General features: G+C 38.8%; 1 protein-coding gene across 1 annotated transcript in view; it reads left to right on the top strand.

Moving 5' to 3' along the window:
• LOC106084073 (protein 4.1 homolog) overlaps nt 1-17,413 on the top strand; it is a 75,190-nt gene that overhangs the window by 10,167 nt on the left and 47,610 nt on the right. The gene's annotated exons all lie outside the window — the stretch shown is intronic.

The raw sequence follows: 17,413 nt of genomic DNA, 5'->3' as shown, positions 1-17,413 counted from the left end.
GGCGTTTTTGAAATAGGGTAAGAGGAGTGTCCGTCCATTACAGTTTGGATTCTCTTGGTTTTGGTGATGGATAAGAGTTGTCAAACCCTTTGCCCCAAAAGTGGATATCTAATTCATACTCTACCCCCAAAAACCACATTTAAGCTACATTATGCTATAGTGGGTATATATGTATGGTTTAGGGGAAGTTTATGAGGTGAGACATCCCTGAAACCCTTTTTGTCATAATCCACACATTTGTCTAGTTTGAGGGGTATGTAGGTGGGGCGGCCACCCACGCACTTAGCCCTGAAAAATATCAGCATCGTGTTCGACGCTCAAGTTCCTTATATTTGAGCCAAAATTGCCATTGGTTTAGGGGGAGTTTATGGGGTGAGACGACCCCCAAACACTTGGCCTCAAAATTGGATATAAAATTCGTTTTCTACTATCAAATACCTAAAATTTATTGCCATAGTAGTCAAACATGGCTGGTTTGAAGGGAGGAATATAGACATCAAGGAATACATTTTTATGTCAGATTTGTACTATACATTTAAATACCTTTCATTTGATACCCATATTGCCCAAAGCGGAGAAAGAGTCCTATTGTAGTGTTTTTTGGGGGTGGGGGCCCCCAGAGTTCTTTGGGCGAAATTTGTGTACCAAATTCGTACTCTACTGCTAATTACCTTTCATTTGATACCCATATTGTCATAATCGATAAACATGTCCGTCCGGGTGGGTTTTGGGATGGGGCGTCACCCCATGTTATTTCAACCAAAAATTTTATACCAATTTCTTATTTTTGGGGTACTATAAGGTGGCATACCAAATTTCGTTCAAATCGGTGCGCCTGTCTCCGAGCTCTGTCGTTTTTGAAAATTGGGGTATGGGGGAGGGTCCGCCCCAATATTTTAAGCTCAATGATAAGGAGCCTCCTTTTTTATGCCGCGTCCGAACGGGGTTCCGCATAGGGACACCACTTTGTAGAGAAGTTTTAATATGGCAGGATACCTCACAAATGTTGCCAGCATTAGTAAGGGGATAACCACCGCTAAAAACTGATGTTCGCGCCGGGATTTGAACCCAGGCGCTCGGCGTCATAGGCGGAAATGCTTACCTCTGCGTCACGGTGGCCTCCAAATCAGACTCTCAAATCAGACTATACTGGATATCTGGATTTTCCCCCAAAAATTGCGTATATATTGACCGATTTTGCTGAAATTTTGTATTGTGAGTTGCATTAGATCCTCTAGTCCGTGCTGGGTTTGCCCTAAATCGGCCAATTTTTCGATATTGCTGCTACAGGTTCAATAATGGTCGATTTTCATCAGGTCGCGGATCTTTATTGCCGCCTTTGGTTTTAGAGGGACTCGCAGAGCACCTTCTTATTTCGACCCCACCCATCACTATGAGAATAGCGCCCGTTTTCGTCTTTCGCCGGTTTCGCGTTTCGCCTAAGGGCCCTAAGCATTTCTGCGTAACAGTTCTCTCGGATTTATTATTAAGGCCACCGGTCGCTGCCTAGTTTCCATGATTTCTTAGCTCGCGGTTTTCGGCGTCTCTGCCTCTTTGTCGGGCATCGTCCTGTCGGCCGTTTTCACTGGTGGCCTTGTTTCTGCAGCTTTGTCATTCTTTATTTTTAACGTAACCAACACAGGGTATTATAACTTAGTGCATTTGTTTGTAACACCGAAAAGGAAGGGAGATAGACCCATTGTTAAGTATACCGATTGAGTCAGAATCACTTTCTGATTCGATTTAGCTATGTCCGTCTGTCTGTCCGTCTGTCCGTCTGTCTGTCAGTCTGTCGCAATTTTCATCCGATCGTCTTCAAATTTGGTATGGACATGTTTTTCGGCCTAGAGACGAAGCCTATTGAAATTAGAAAAAAATCGGTTCGAATTTGGATATAGCTTCCATATATATGTTCGTCCGATTTGCAGTAATACAGCAATAAAGTGGTCATTTGTTGACCGATTCTCTCGAAATTTGGTAAAAAGAATTTTCTTATGACCCTCAATTTTACTGGTGAATTTTATAGAAATCGGTTCAGATTTGGATACAGCTCCCATATATATGTTCGTCCGATTTAGAGTAATACAGCAATAAAATGGTCATTTGTTAACCGATTTTCTCGAAATTTGGCAGGAAGGATTTTCTTATGACTCTCAATATTACTGGTGAATTTAATAGAAATCGGTTCAGATTTGGATATAGCTTCCATATATATGTTCGTCCGATTTCCAGTAATTCAGCGATAAAATGATCATTTGTGAACCGATTCTCTCGAAATTTAGCAGGAAGGATTTTCTTATGACTCTCAATATTACTGGTGAATTTCATAGAAATCGGTTCAGATTTTGATATAGCTCCCATGTATATGTTCGTCAGATTTTGGGCAATTTGTTGTCATTTGTCAAGGGTAGTTATTATATCTTGAACATATTGGCTTTGCTCGAAATTTGACACGGGGATTTTAATAACCCATCGGAAAACATCCGCCGAGGTCCATCAAGATTTGTTCAGAATTAAATATTGTCCCCCTTTTGTGTTTATAGGGTAGATGTAGGATATTATAAGGTCGGTACAGCCCGAGTTTTGGCTTTCCTTTCTGTTTTTTTCACAGTTTTCTTCCCTCATTATTTAAGTCAATTTTTTCGTCTCATTTAGCATTCATCCTTTTACTTTTCCTCTGGCCCACTCTTTAAGTAAATGAAAATTTATTATTGCCACTCAATATTCGCAACTCCTTTGAGGCCTCCTCTAAGTTCCAAACGACATTGAAATAAATCCTTTAAATAATAGACAAGTCACATCTGCCAAAACCATGAATTTTTCCCAAAATACAAGTTGCTCACATCCTTGTTATCCCTTGAAATAGTAATTTTTGTCATCTCATTTTCTATTTGCTCCCTGAATTCCGCTCTATTTTGTGTAACAATAAACCACAATTGCATTACAATGTCACATAAAACATTTAAAGTCTAGACTTTTGGGATCGCTGCTCTGCCCAATTCTTTACAACTCTGTAAAGTGCCAATTATGCCCCAAGGTATAATTAAGGGCCAAACAAGGATGTATTGATGGCCAAATGGGTATGGGTAAGTGGCGTTTAATGGTTGAAATGGACAAGTAGGAAGGGTGCATAAATAGATAGATGGACTTTATATGCCAATTAAGCTTTAGTTGGCTAATATACCAATGACATGCAGAACGAAGAAGGTAATTTACGTCTTACATTTCAAATTCAAATAATAGCTAAAGTTAAACGAAGTTTTGCGGCATTAATCAACTGTTGATTGAGTGGGTGGTTGATATGTAGGTTTCTGGAAAGTTGTTGTTTGGATAATAGTTGAGAAGTATTAAAGGACATGAAGATTTTGATATTTAAAAAACTTCATGTAGGTGATAAATTCACTAAAAATGTGAATCACTAAACAGAAAAAGTCCTCCATACATATAAAATATTCAAAAAAATCCATCTCTCTAAGTTTCTTTGTTTTCCTCCATTCTCACTGTCGTACTTCCTTTGGTTTGTCGTCTTCCATCCTCCTCAAACTTTAAATTCATACCTTAAGAAGTCTTCTATGGCATAAAGTTCTTATGTCCTCCCATCTCTTGTTCTGCCCTTTATCTAACGTGTGACTTTACGCCAAGTCTCTCATTTGTCCGGTGTTCAATTTCCTTTCAATAATTTTTTCTTCATACTATTATCCATCCATCCGTTTCTCTATCCATCTTCCATCTTCACTTCAACTCATCACTCTATTAATGACAATTAAAAACACTTTGCCACTCCTTAAAGTGATATTCTCCTTGTGAGGAACTGATACTTCCGCACAATGATTCCCTTTTTTTTTGTCAATATCAACACACTTCAAGTCCCATCGGGCGGTCTGTGCGGACACATACACAAGCACACTAACCAACAAAAGTATGCGTATGTTCATATGTGTGCGTATGGTAAAAGCTCAACAACCCTGATCCGGTCTCTAATGAATTGAGCAGCAAATTTGTATCCGTTTTCAGTGACGCCACCATGATTTAATCGTTCATTGTCTGCTTGCATACCGCGTCGAGGTATGCCTCAGAATATTCTTGTGCACGTACAGAGTTTGCCACAAATTCTATGGAGGCTTATGTAGTGAAATGTCTAAAAAGAAATTTAGTTTTATTTTTTTTTACTTACTCGTAAGCGGAAGAGCCTAGTCGAGGAGGTTTAGAGGTGCCGATGGCAATGTCGGTGTCACTTCCAAAGTGTTTTGTTTTTGTGCTCTGCTTAAGAGGTTTACATCGTCTTAATTGTCATTATCTTTCTTAACTTTTCAACGCCCAATTCATTTCGGAATTGCTTTTCATTGCTTTGTAGACTTTGTACCATTGAGTACCACGCTTTGTGCGTCAATTACGGTAGAATATATTCGTGGTAATTACACTTAAGTGTTAAAAACTGAGAGGGTTGCTCGAAAAGGAAGTGATAGATTTTAAAAATAACAAGTAAAAGCGTGCTAAGTTCGGCCGGGCCGAATCTTATATACACTCCACCATGGATCGAATTTGTCGAGTTCTATGCGCGGGATCTCTTTTTAGGCAAGCAAAGAATATTGAATAAGAACTGTAATGTTATTGGAGCTATATCAATTTATAGTCCGATTCGGACCAGAAATGTATGCTGAACATTGTAGATGTCATTGTGTAATATTTCATTCCATTCGGATTAGAATTGCGCCTTGTAGGGGCTCAATAAGCAAAATCGGGAGATCGGTTTATATGGGAGCTTTATCAAGCTATTGATCGATTCAGACCATATTGAACACGTATGTTGAAAGTCATGAGAAAAACCGTTGTACAAAATTTCTGCCAAATCAGATGAGAATTGCGCCCTCTAGAGGCTGAAGAAATCAAGATACCAGAACGGTTTATATGGCAGCTATATAAGGTTCTATACCGATTTACGCCATACTTAGCCCAGGTATTGAAAGTCGTAACACAACACCTCATGCAAATTTTCAGCTAAATCGGATGAGAATTGCGCCCTCTAGTGACTCAACAAGTTAAGATCCCAGAATGGTTTATATGGCAGCTATATCAGGTTATATACCGATTTGCGCCATACTTATTACAGTTACAAACAAAACACCTCGTGCAAAATGTTAGCTAAATCGGACAAAAATTGCGCCCTCTAGAGGCCCAAGAAGTCAAGACCCATGATCGGTTTATATGGCAACTATATCAAACCATGGACCGATTTAAACCATACCTAGCGTAGTTGTGGGAAGTGATACCAAAACACTACGTGCAAAATTTCAATAAAATCGGACAAAAATTGCGCCCTCTATAGGCCCAAGAAGTCAAGACCCATGATCGGTTTATATGGCAACTATATCAAAACATGGACCCATTAAAAGCATACTTAGCGTAGTTTTTGGAAGTGCTACCAAAACACTACATGCAAAATTTCAGTTTAATCGGACGAGAATTGAGCCCTCTAGAGGCTCAAGAAGTCAAGACCCAAGATCGGTTTATATGGCAGCTATATCAAAGCATGTACCGATTTAAACCATAGTTAGAGCAGTTGATGGAAGTGATATCAAAACACCACGTGCAAAATTTCACTTAAATCGGACGAGAGTTGCGCCCTCTAGAGGCTTAAGAAGTCAAGACCCAAAATCGATTTATATGACAGCAATATCGAAACATGTACCGATTTGGCCAGTTTACAATGCCAACCGAACAACACTAATAGAAAGTATTTGTGCAAAATTTCAAGCGGCTAGCTTTACTCCTTCGAAAGTTAGTGTGCTTTCGACAGACAGACGGAGGGACAGACGGATGGACATGGCTAGATCGACTTAGAATGTCATGACGATCAAGAATATATATACTTTATGGGGTCTTAGGCGAATATTTCGAGGAGTTACAAACGAAATGACGAAATTAGTATACCCCCTATACTCCTATGGTGGAGGGTATAATTAAAGTGTTGGGCCTTGTTTGTTGATTTGTTCCAGACTCAAAAACGGCTCAACGGATTTTTATGAAATTTTTACAGATGGTAGGGTTTAGCCCCTGGTGAAAATAGAATACCTTATTTTGTGATATCCGCGAGGTGGCCGGACCTCCCCCCTTACCATAATTTTCAAAAACGCCAGATCTCGGAAATGGGTGCATCGATTTATGTTTAATTTTGTATGCCGCCTTACGGTAATTCAAAAACACAAAATAGGTTTAAAACTTTGGGGTCAAATAACAGCGGGGGACGCCCTACCCCAAAACTCACCCTAAAAAGTTTAGGATCAAGTCCCAAAGTTGCCGCCCTACCCCAAAAATCACCACCAAACGGTCATATAGGATGATTGGGACAGTTTGGGATCTATTTCCAGGTGGGTCCCTCACCCCAAAATTATGCACCAAATGTACATATACAGCGAACGGGACAAGATGGGACTCAAATAAAAGGTGTTTGAGAGTAGAATACCGATTTGAACCATACTAGGAACAGTTGTTGGAAGTCATGACAAAACACGCCTCGCAAAATTTCAGTCAAATGCGATAGGAATTGCTTAAGAAGTCAAGACCCTAGATCGGTTTATATGTCAGCTTTATCAAAACATGAACCGATATGGCCCATTGACAATCCCAATCGACCTACGCTAATAGGAAGTATTTGTGCAAAATTTCAAGCACCTAGCCTTACTCCTTCGAAAGTTAGCGTGCTTTTGACAGACAGACGGACGGACATGGCTAGTTCGACTTAAAATGCCATGACGAGCAAGAATATATATACTTTATGGGGTCTCAGACGCATATTTCAAGGTGTTACAAACAGAATGACGAAAATAGTAGACCCCCATCTTATGGTGGAGGGTATAAAAATCAAATCAAATTGTGTTTGTGTATTTGTTTGTATGTTTGTTTGTGTGTTCCTTATAGACTCCAAAACGGATGAACAGATTTTCTTGAAATTTTCACAGATGGCGCATAATAATCCCGTGGTCAAAATAGGGTACTACATTTTTTGATATCTGAAGGGGGAAGGGGGGGACCTCCCCTTACGCTTATTTTCAAAAACGCCAGGTCTCGAAGATGGGTGGTCGATTTAAGCGAAATTTTGTGTGCTCTCTTGCAGTACCCTAAAAATAAAAATTGGATATCCAAATTTCGGATGGGGCACCTAGGGGAGCCGCCCCACTTCCAAATCCTACCAAACATACAGTTGGACCAATCACGACAATATGGGACTCAAATGAAAGGTATTTAGGATAAGAAAACGCATCTGATATCCAATTGTCGGACCCCGTGTTAGGGGGAACACCCCAACGCCCAAAACACCCCTTAATCGGACATATTTACCGACCATGGCAATATGGGACTCAAGTGATAGGTATTTGCGAGTAGAATACGAATCTGATATTCAAATGTGGGGCCAGGTGTTTGGGGGACCGCCCCTGCCAAAAAGGACACATTTACGACCATAGTAATATGGGGCTCAAATAAAAGGTCTTTGGGAGTAAAGCTCGAATTTGACATCAATATTCGGGAAAAAGTTTCCATGGGGCCACCTCACCCCCATAACACCAAATATAAGACGTATTTGCTGATAATTACAATATGGGGCTCAATTAAGAGGTATTTTAGAGTAGAATACTAATCTGATAGATATTTTCAGAGCCAAGTCACTGAGTGGCCGTTCCATCTTTCAATCCGAATATTTTTGCCGAATGCGTCCCATAGTGGTTGGTGTGTGTTGCGATCTCTGGCTTTCCTCTTCCATTTGCAAAAAAATCTCCGATCACTGAGCTCGTCTCGGAGGAGAAACAGGCAAGAATTATAAAATAATTTTGACTTAATTTTCCAAAAAATTTTTGACAAAATTTTCTATACAAAATTGTTGGCAATATTTTCTTTAAGTCTTTTTAATTTCCAATAAAGTTTTTTTTTTTTTTTTAATTTGTCGTAAAATTTGGTTTTATTAATAAAATATTTTAGTAAAATTTCCAAAAATATTTCGGCACAAGTTTCTGATTAGACATTTAAGCTTTGTTATTTTAAGGGATTAGTAACCCTCTATTTCCTATCACTTCACTTTTGTAAGCCTTTAAGTAGCCTTTATGGAAATGATGTCTGCATACTTCTTTATATGAACTTCAATGTGGGTCACCATAATTATTCTTAACTATCCTCTGCAGTATCGGGAAAGTTTGTCTATATGCTTAAATTATGCAATTGACCTTTATAATTATTTAATGCCTATTGTTTAGTTTCCATTTTAGGAAATCTTTAGTAGTTTTTAAATAGACAATGGATACTTTAATCATCTTCACACCTTCAGTGACTTTGCGAGTAAGCTCATGATAATAATAATTGAAAAACAAAAAATCCTTCATTGTCTTTGGCACAATTGAAGTGAAGCATTATTGAGAAAATACTCAGCTAACAAAGAATTGCCAAATTTGGCTGTGGTTACAATTTATGGCAATCTAAACACGTTGGAATAGTTAGCTGCCTTGATGGCCACTGATTTAGTAGACTCGATTTGGGAAAAACTTGAACCCAGATTTAACTATACAAAAACAAGTAAGAGCGAGTAAGAGTTCAGCCGGGCCGAATCTTATAGACCCTCCACCATGGATCGCATTTGTCGAGTTCTATGCGCGGTATCTCTTTTTAGGCAAACAAAGAATATTGAATAAGAACTGTTGTGTTATTGGAGCTATATCAAGTTAAAGTCCGATTCGGACCATAAATGAATGCTGAACATTGTAGAAGTCATTGCGTAATATTTCAGTTAATTGGGATAAGAAATGCACCTTGTAGGGGCTCAAAAAGTAAAATCGGGAGATAGGTTTATATGGTAGCTGTATCAAGCTATTGATCGATTCAGACCATATTAAACACGTACGTTGAAGATCATGAGAGAAGCCGTTGTACAAAATTTCTGCCAAATCGGATGAGAATTGCGCCTTTTAGAGGGCAAAGAAGTCAAAATCCCAGATGTGTTTATATGTGGGAGCTATATCAGGTTCTATACCGATTTGCGCCATGCTTAGCACAGCAATTGGAAGTCGTAACAAAACACTATAGCACAGTTGTTGAAAGTGATACCAAAAAATTTCAGCCAAATTGGATGAGAATTGCGCCCTCTAGAGGCTCAACAAATCAAGACCCAAGATCGTTTTATATGACAGCTACATCAAAACATGAACCGATTTAAACCATTCTTAGCGTAGTGGTTGGAAGTGCTGCCAAAACACTACGAGCAAAATTTCAATAAAATCGGACGAGAATTGCGCCCTCTATAGGCTCAAGAAGTCAAGACCCAAGAACAGTTTATATGGCATCTACATCAAAACATGGACCGATTTGGCCCATTTATAATACCAACCGACCTACACTAATAAAAAGTATTTACCAAAACACTACGTGCAAATTTTCAGTTAAATCGGACGAGCATTGCGCCCTCTAGAAGCTCAAGAAGTCAAGACCCAAGATCGGTTTATATGGCAGCTATATCAAAACATGGACCGATTTAAATCATTCTTAGCGTAGTGGCTGGAAGTGCTTCCAAAACCCTACGTGTAAAATTTCAAAATCAGACGAGAATTGCGCCCTCTAGTGACTCAAGACGTCATGATCCAAGATCGGTTTATATGGCAGCTATATCAAAACATGAACCGATATGGCCCATTTATAATACCAACCGACCTACACTAATAAAAAGTATTTACCAAAACACTACGTGCAAAATTTCAGTTAAATCGGACGAGCATTGCGCCCTCTAGAAGCTCAAGAAGTCAAGACCCAAGATCGGTTTATATGGCAGCTATATCAAAACATGGACCGATTTAAATCATTCTTAGCGTAGTGGCTGGAAGTGCTTCCAAAACCCTACGTGTAAAATTTCAAAATCAGACGAGAATTGCGCCCTCTAGTGACTCAAGACGTCATGATCCAAGATCGGTTTATATGGCAGCTATATCAAAACATGAACCGATATGGCCCATTAACAATCCCAACCGACCTACGCTAATAGGAAGTATTTACCAAAACACTACGTGCAAAATTTCAATAAAATCGGACATATATTGCACCCTCTATAGGTTCAAGAAGTCAAGACCCAAGATCGGTTTATATGGCAGCTATATCAAAACATGGACCGATTTAAACCATTCTTAGCATAGTGGCTGGAAGTGCTGCCAAAACCCTAGGAGTAAAATTTTAATAAAATCGGACGAGAATTGCGCCCTCTAGTGACTCAAGACGTCAAGACCTATGATCGGTTTATATGGCAGCTATATCAAAAAATGGACCGATTTGTCCCATTTACAATACCAACCGACCTACGCTAATAAAAAGTATTTACCAAAACACCGTGTTCAAAATTTCAGTCAAGTCGGATGAGAATTGCGCCCTCTAGGGGCTTAAGTAGTCAAGACCCAAGATCGGTTTATATGGCAGCTATATCAAAACATGGACCGATTTGAACCATATTTAGCGCAGTTGATGGAAGTGATACCAAAACACCACGTGCAAAATTTCAGTTCAACCGGATGAGAATTGCGCCCTCTAGAGGCTCAAGAAGTCAAGACCCAAGATCGGTTTATATGGTAGCTATATCAAAACATGTACCGATTTGGTCAGTTTACAATGCCAACCGACCTACACTAATAAAAAGTATTTGTGCAAAATTTCAAGCGGCTAGCTTTACTCCTTCGAATGTTAGCGTGTTTTCGACAGACAGACGGACGGACGGAAGTACGGACGGACAGATGGATGGACTTGGCTAGATCGACTTAAAATCACATGAGGATCAAGAATGTATATATGCTTTATGGGGTCTCAGACGCATATTTCGAGGTGTTACAAACAGAATGACTAAATTGGTATACCCCCATCCTATGGTGGAGGGTATAAAAATTTAACCGGCTTTGCCAAAATTGAAATATTGATATCTACTATCTGTCATCTAAGCTCTAGACCTTGTTTGACTTTTGTCAAAGTCATTTGGCATCAGTTTCAAATGCCCTCCCCCCCCCCACCATTATGTCTCCTAAGAATCTGCCACATCTCATTGTTCAAAGTCATCATATGTGAGCCGCACGTTAGGTGGTAAGATTCCTCGGAACAAAAATTTCACAGTTCACTCGTTTGAATGAATGAGCATCAATTAGCACGGCTCCTTCATACCGAAACACGGAGACATATACACAAAAGGGGTCAAATTGTCCCATTTAACAGAGTTAATTACTTTGGTAAAATAAAATTAGCAAAGCTTGCCCGTTTTGTGTTGTTTGTTAGTCGCTTTTTGTGTCATGCAGTACACAGTTCGTAAGTGGTCGTTGTTCACTTTTTTTTTTTTTAAATTTCCTCAATTATTTGTCCACAAAGTGATGTCATCTAGGGAGTGTGCCTCTCAGCTAATGGAGTGCAAATGATTTTGCAACTGGCAAATAAAGGCAAAAAATGCCCCAGCAATGAGTAGTAAATGGCAATTTTATTTAATTAAAAGTTTAATTGAGTTTATGTTGATGGAAGGAAGCGCATGGCTATGAAAGGAAGAATAAAACATCTCAAAAGGCAAAGGAAAGGGGAGAGTTTGGCTAGGAAAAGTTGGTCTTGCAATTGAATTATGTTTGTCAGATTGGAGAGAAACGCTTTACGAAATTTCCAGAGTTACCTGTTTAAATTGAAAAGAAGCATAACAACAGGTGAAATTAACTGCTGATGAAGGCCCTAAGCAAGACAGAAACCATAAGTGGACGTTTCTGGCTTGGTTAGGGCCTTTATCAGCACTGAAGTGCTCTTAAGTCTCCCCTCTGCCTGCGTACTGCTTGTTGCTTTTGACCAATTCGTCTATAAAAAAACTTTGATTCTAACGATAATCATTCTAATGGCCATGCAGCTCGACTCTCTTCCTTCCATAGGAAGACGGAGACACCGAAATTGTGATACAATGACGCTGATCGAAGGTTTATAATTACGAAATTTATGGTGAGGGAATCCTTGAGGAGCTTCAAACCATTTAAGTACCCGGACGTGATGGAATATTTTCGGCGTTACCACAGAAAGAGGCAGACTGTCTGGCGGCTCATCTATTCACCTATTCACTCATCTACAATATATCACCAATATTTTCACAGCGCGCCTAGGACTTGCATATACTCCGAAAGCCTGGCAGGAGGCAAGGGTGGTGTTTATACCCAAGCCCGGCAAATCAAGTTATGCGACACCAACGAGACAATCACGACATCTCTCAATATTGGAAAGACTAGGAGAAGCAATGATCCTGATACTAAAAGTGGCAAGAGACTCAACACAGCTTAACAAACAGGAACCCTACGACGGACCCATCACTGACTTAAAGATTCGGAATACTGGGATAGGTAAAGAAACATTAGGCAGCGCAGCGACAGGAGACTCAATGCAACCCAACGAACAGGGAGCTGATGATGGTACCATCACCTACTCTCAAGAAACCCATTTACATACGATTGGAAGGCTAAGAAAGGCAAAGATCCTAGTATTGAAACATAAGGCAGTAGAGGGAATGGAAACCCAAAATCCGCATCATTTGGGTAAATGAAAGGTCGGACGATTTGGTGGTGAAGGCCAGAGTACTTTATTTGCCTGCAGAAGAGAGCGGGAGAGTGCATGAGAGCGACCAAAATTTGAGAATTTGGTTATTAAGAGCTGCCAAATTCTCAAATTGTGGTTGCTCTCACGCACTCTCCCGCTCTCTTCTGCAGGCAAATAAAGTACGCGAACGACTTCTAGTAACAATTTAAGCAAACTTGCACAAATTTTTGAGTACATCCGATCTGGGATCTTGACTTCTTGATCCGCTAGAGGACGCAATACTCGTCCGATTTGACTGAAATTTTGCACACGGTGTTTTGGTATCACTTTCAAAAACAGTGCTAAGTATGATTCAAATCGGTTCATGTTTTGATGTAGCTGCCATATAAACCGATCTTGGGTCTTGACTTCTTGAGCCTCTAGAGAACGCAATTCTTATCCGATTTGAATGATATAAACCGATCTTGGATCTTGATTCTTGGGTCAATAGAGCTCGCAATTCTCATCGGATTTGGCTGAAATTTAGCATGAGGTGTTTTGTTATGACTTCCAAAAACTGTGCTAAGTATGGCGCAAATCGGTATATAACGTGACATAGCTACCATATTAACCGATCTGTGATCTTGACTTCTTGAGCCTCTAGAGGGCGCAAATATCATCCAATTTGGCACAAATTTTGTACAACGGCTTCTCTCATGACCGTCAACATACGTGTCTAATATGGTCTGAATCGATCAATAGCTTGATACAGCTCCCATATAAACCGATCTCCCGATTTTGCTTCTAGAGCCTCTACAAAGCGCAGTTCTTATGCGAATGAACTGAAATATTACACAATGACTTCTACAATGTTTTATACAATATTCTTTGTTTGCCCATATAGAGATACCGCGCATAGAACTCGACAAATGCAATCCATGGCCCGGCCCAACTTAGCACGCCCAACTTGTTTTTTTATTTTTACATTAGTCTAAAAAAAATCAAAGCTGCCTTGATTATTGGATTAGACCACAGTTGTCCCCACGTTTCTATAATGCCATTGATGTTATACGAGTACATCAGTTGACACACCCATGGCTTAATCAATGTGGTGGTTGAACACTTTTAAAAGTGTCATCTCATCATCTCATCTGCTTGATATAAACACTTTCGATTGCGGACGGCTCATTGCTTTGCTAAGTGAATTATCATCATCATTTGCTATTCACACATCACAAATTTAAAACGCTCTGTGGTCATCCTAGAAAAAAACTAAAAAATAAAAAAAAAAATTGCCGCAAAACACATTTTTATGGATAACTAAAAAAATGTGCGAGGGTGGAAGTGAAAGTTTGGGAAAATTTTATTTTAAGAAATTAGCTTAAACTTGTGGGAAAAAAAGTTTTACGGAAAATTCCCTCCAAGTTTAGTATTCGTAAAAATTTTCTTTGCTTTGTACAAGATTTTGTCAAAATTTAAATCTAAACAATATATATTTCAAAATTATATTTTTAAAGAAAATTTTTTCAAATTTCTATTTAATAAAAAATTGTGAAAAAAAACAGTTATAGAAAAATAGCTGTATAGAAACTTTCAAAATTATATTTAAAAAAAATGTATTTCATTTTTATATAAAACTGGCTGAACTGCGACCACTCTGCTCCAACTTCTGTCACAGTCTATACATTTTATTTTATCCCTGTGTTATCATGGTTGGTCCCGTCTTAGATGTTTTGCGTGTGCGATGGGCACTCAAACATTTTAACCCGCATATGGATAACAAATGCATGCACTACCTTTCTTTCAAGTCCAATATTACCTCTATTCCAAATATCTTTAATATGAACGCTGCTTTGCCGTGATCAGTAAATAAGTACAGTTTGGGAGGTTTTTTGTGGTAGGGTGGACCCCCAAACAATTGTTCCCCAAACTGGTTATCAATTCCATAATATACTCTTAAATGCCTTTCATTTGAGACTCATATTGCCATGGTCGGTAACAAAGCGCAACAATTTCATTTTTATATAATAGACTAGCGGACCCGGTGTACTTCGCTACACCCTTACGTGTTTGCGGCCAACTTTAGACATGGTCCGAATTTGAAAACAATTTATATTCCTATATAACGCTCAAAAACTTTTCATTAGTTTAACCGTTTAACATACATGTCCCTTTGGGGCACAATTTAAGGTGGGCGACCCGCCAGACAATAGACCCAAAATTTTTACATAGGTTTCGTACTGTACTCTTATCTAACTTTCATTTCAATCGCATATTGTCCCGATCGGCCTATATGTCCGTTTGGGGGTTGGTTTTTTGGGTTGTGGCGGCCCCTCTGGGATTTTACCCCAAATTTGTATATAAGTTTCGTATTCTACTTCTAATTGCCTTTAATTTGATACACATATTGCCTCATTGGAGGCCACCGTAGCGCAGAGTTTAGCATATCCGCCCATGACGCTGAATGCCTGGGTTCGAATCCTGTGGTGAACATCAGAAAAAAAAAATCAGCGGTTATTATCCCTACTAATGCTGGCGACAAATGGGATACAAAATTTAAAACAGTGCACCCATATCCGACATCTGGCATTTTTGGAAATTGGGGTAAGGAGGGGAAAAAATTTGGTGAAATTTTTTTTATAGAATATTTTGTCAATATTTTTGTTTGTAGAAAATTTCGTCCAAATTTCTTTTATAGAAAATGTTGTTAAAATTTCAATTTAAATTTTTTTTTAGAAAACATTTTCTCAAAATTTCTGTTATGGAAAAATTTGTAAATTTTTTATTGAATTTTGGATTTTTTTTTGTTGCAAAAATTTTGTTAAAATTCCTTTTTATAAATATTTTGTTAAAGTGTTTTTATTTTTATTAAATATATATTTTAGAGAAAATTTTGTCAACATTTAATTTTTTTTTGAAAAAGTTGTCAAGTTTTTTTTGTAGAAAATTTATTCAAAATTACTTTTCTGGAATATTTTTTCAAAACGCCTTTATATAAATATTTTTTTCAAAAAATTATTTTTTTTTATTTTTTTAAGGAAATATTGTCAACATTTTTTTTATAGCAAACTCACTGAACTGGGCTCGCTCTGCAGCGCCGTCTTTACCTCTCCAATATCTTTTTAGGGTGGAAACGCCTATGTCCGTAGCCTATGTCCGCCTGGCAAGACAAAATTTAAAGCGTTGGTTATCCCCTCTTAAAACTGACGACATTTGCGTGGTACCATGCCATGCATGGTCATGTACAAATTTCTTCCCAAAGAGGTGTCGCACTGCGGCCCGCCGTTCGGATTCGGCTATAAAAAAGGTCCTTTATAATTGAGTTTAAACTTAAATCGGAAAGCACTCATTTATTTATGTGAAGTTTGTCCCTGCTCTGTTCCTGGGAAAATTTTCACTCCCAATTCCATTTCTTTTGAGTCCTATATTACCGTATTGGTAAATATTTCCGGTTTAAGGGGTATTTCGGGGGTGGCCACCCACACACTTGGTCCTTAAATTAAGATTCGTGCTCTACTTACAAATACATTTTATATGAGCCCCATAATGGCATGATCGGTAAATAAATTCTGTTTGAGGGTGGGGTGGATCCCAGAGTCTTTGTCCCGAAAATGAGTATCAATTTCCCGAAAATCAATCAATTTCCACCCCAAATACATTTTATATAACAGGGACGTATTTTGGGGAGGGGCGGCTCCCCAAATTTATGGCTTTTCCCTTGGATATCAAATTCGTTTTTTTTCTTCTAACGCACCTTTAGTTTGAGATCAGTATAGTCGTAATTGGTCTATATATCCATTTGAGGGGCCCCGATGCAGCCGACCCCAACTATAGAAACCATGTCTTGTTTTTGGTGACTGTGAGTATGCAAAAAGATTTCGAACGAATCACATTCCCAATCTCCGAGATTTGGTATTTTTGTAAATTAGGGCAATGAGAAGTGCATTTTAGGGGAAGGATAGCACCTTAGACATTTCGACTCAAGAATGGATCAAATTCGTGTTGAAGGGTGTTTTGGGGCTTGGGCGGGCACCGGCACTTCTCCCTGAAAAAAATATCAAATTAGTTCTTTATTTCCAAATCCCGTTGATTTGAGCCCCATATTGTCATAGTCGGAAATGAAGTTCAGTTTAGGGGGTGCTTTAGGGCGTATCCCAAACACTTGGCTCCAAAATTGGATATTAAATTCGCTTTCAACTCTCAAATACTTTTCACTTGAGTTCTATATTGTTATAATGGGTCAATTAACCTATTTGACACATTTTTAGTGAGGAAAAGTGCCACCTAGACTTGAACGCTAATTTAAATGCCATGTTCGTAATCTACTCCCAAATATCTTTGTTTGAATTCCATATAGCCATGGTCCGCTAATATTCCCATTTGGAGGTGGGGCGACCTCCCAGTGCTTGGACCTAATTTTGTATGTAATATTTTAAATCTACTGTCGAATACTTTTCATTTGAGCCCCATATTGACATGAACATCCAATATGTTTGTTAAGAAGAGTTTTGGAGTTGTGGCCGCCCGCTGGGTACTTGGACCCATATTTTAGTACGATATTCGTTTTCTAGTCTTCAATACCTTTCATTTGATACCCATATTGTGTCTATCGGTCCACTTTGGGTTTTGGATGGCGTTTTCGTGATAAGGGAGACGGTCCGCCCCATCCGATATCCAAAAATTATATAGTCTATGTTCCCTTTCAGGCAATCCTACACAAGCTGAGAAATTTTTAAGAAAATCGGCTCAGCCGTTTTTGATTTTACGGAACAAACAAACAAACCGAGTCCCATGTAGTCATGATGGGTCCATTTGGGTAGTTTTTCGGGTGTGGGGTTACCCCCTATAGTTCGATCTGATTTTGTATGTCGGA

This window comes from Stomoxys calcitrans, chromosome 5 (genome assembly GCF_963082655.1).
Source record: "Stomoxys calcitrans chromosome 5, idStoCalc2.1, whole genome shotgun sequence".
Lineage (NCBI taxonomy): Eukaryota > Metazoa > Arthropoda > Insecta > Diptera > Muscidae > Stomoxys > Stomoxys calcitrans.
Note: the sequence above shows the minus strand (reverse complement) of the source record. Positions and strands in the feature narration are given on the sequence as shown.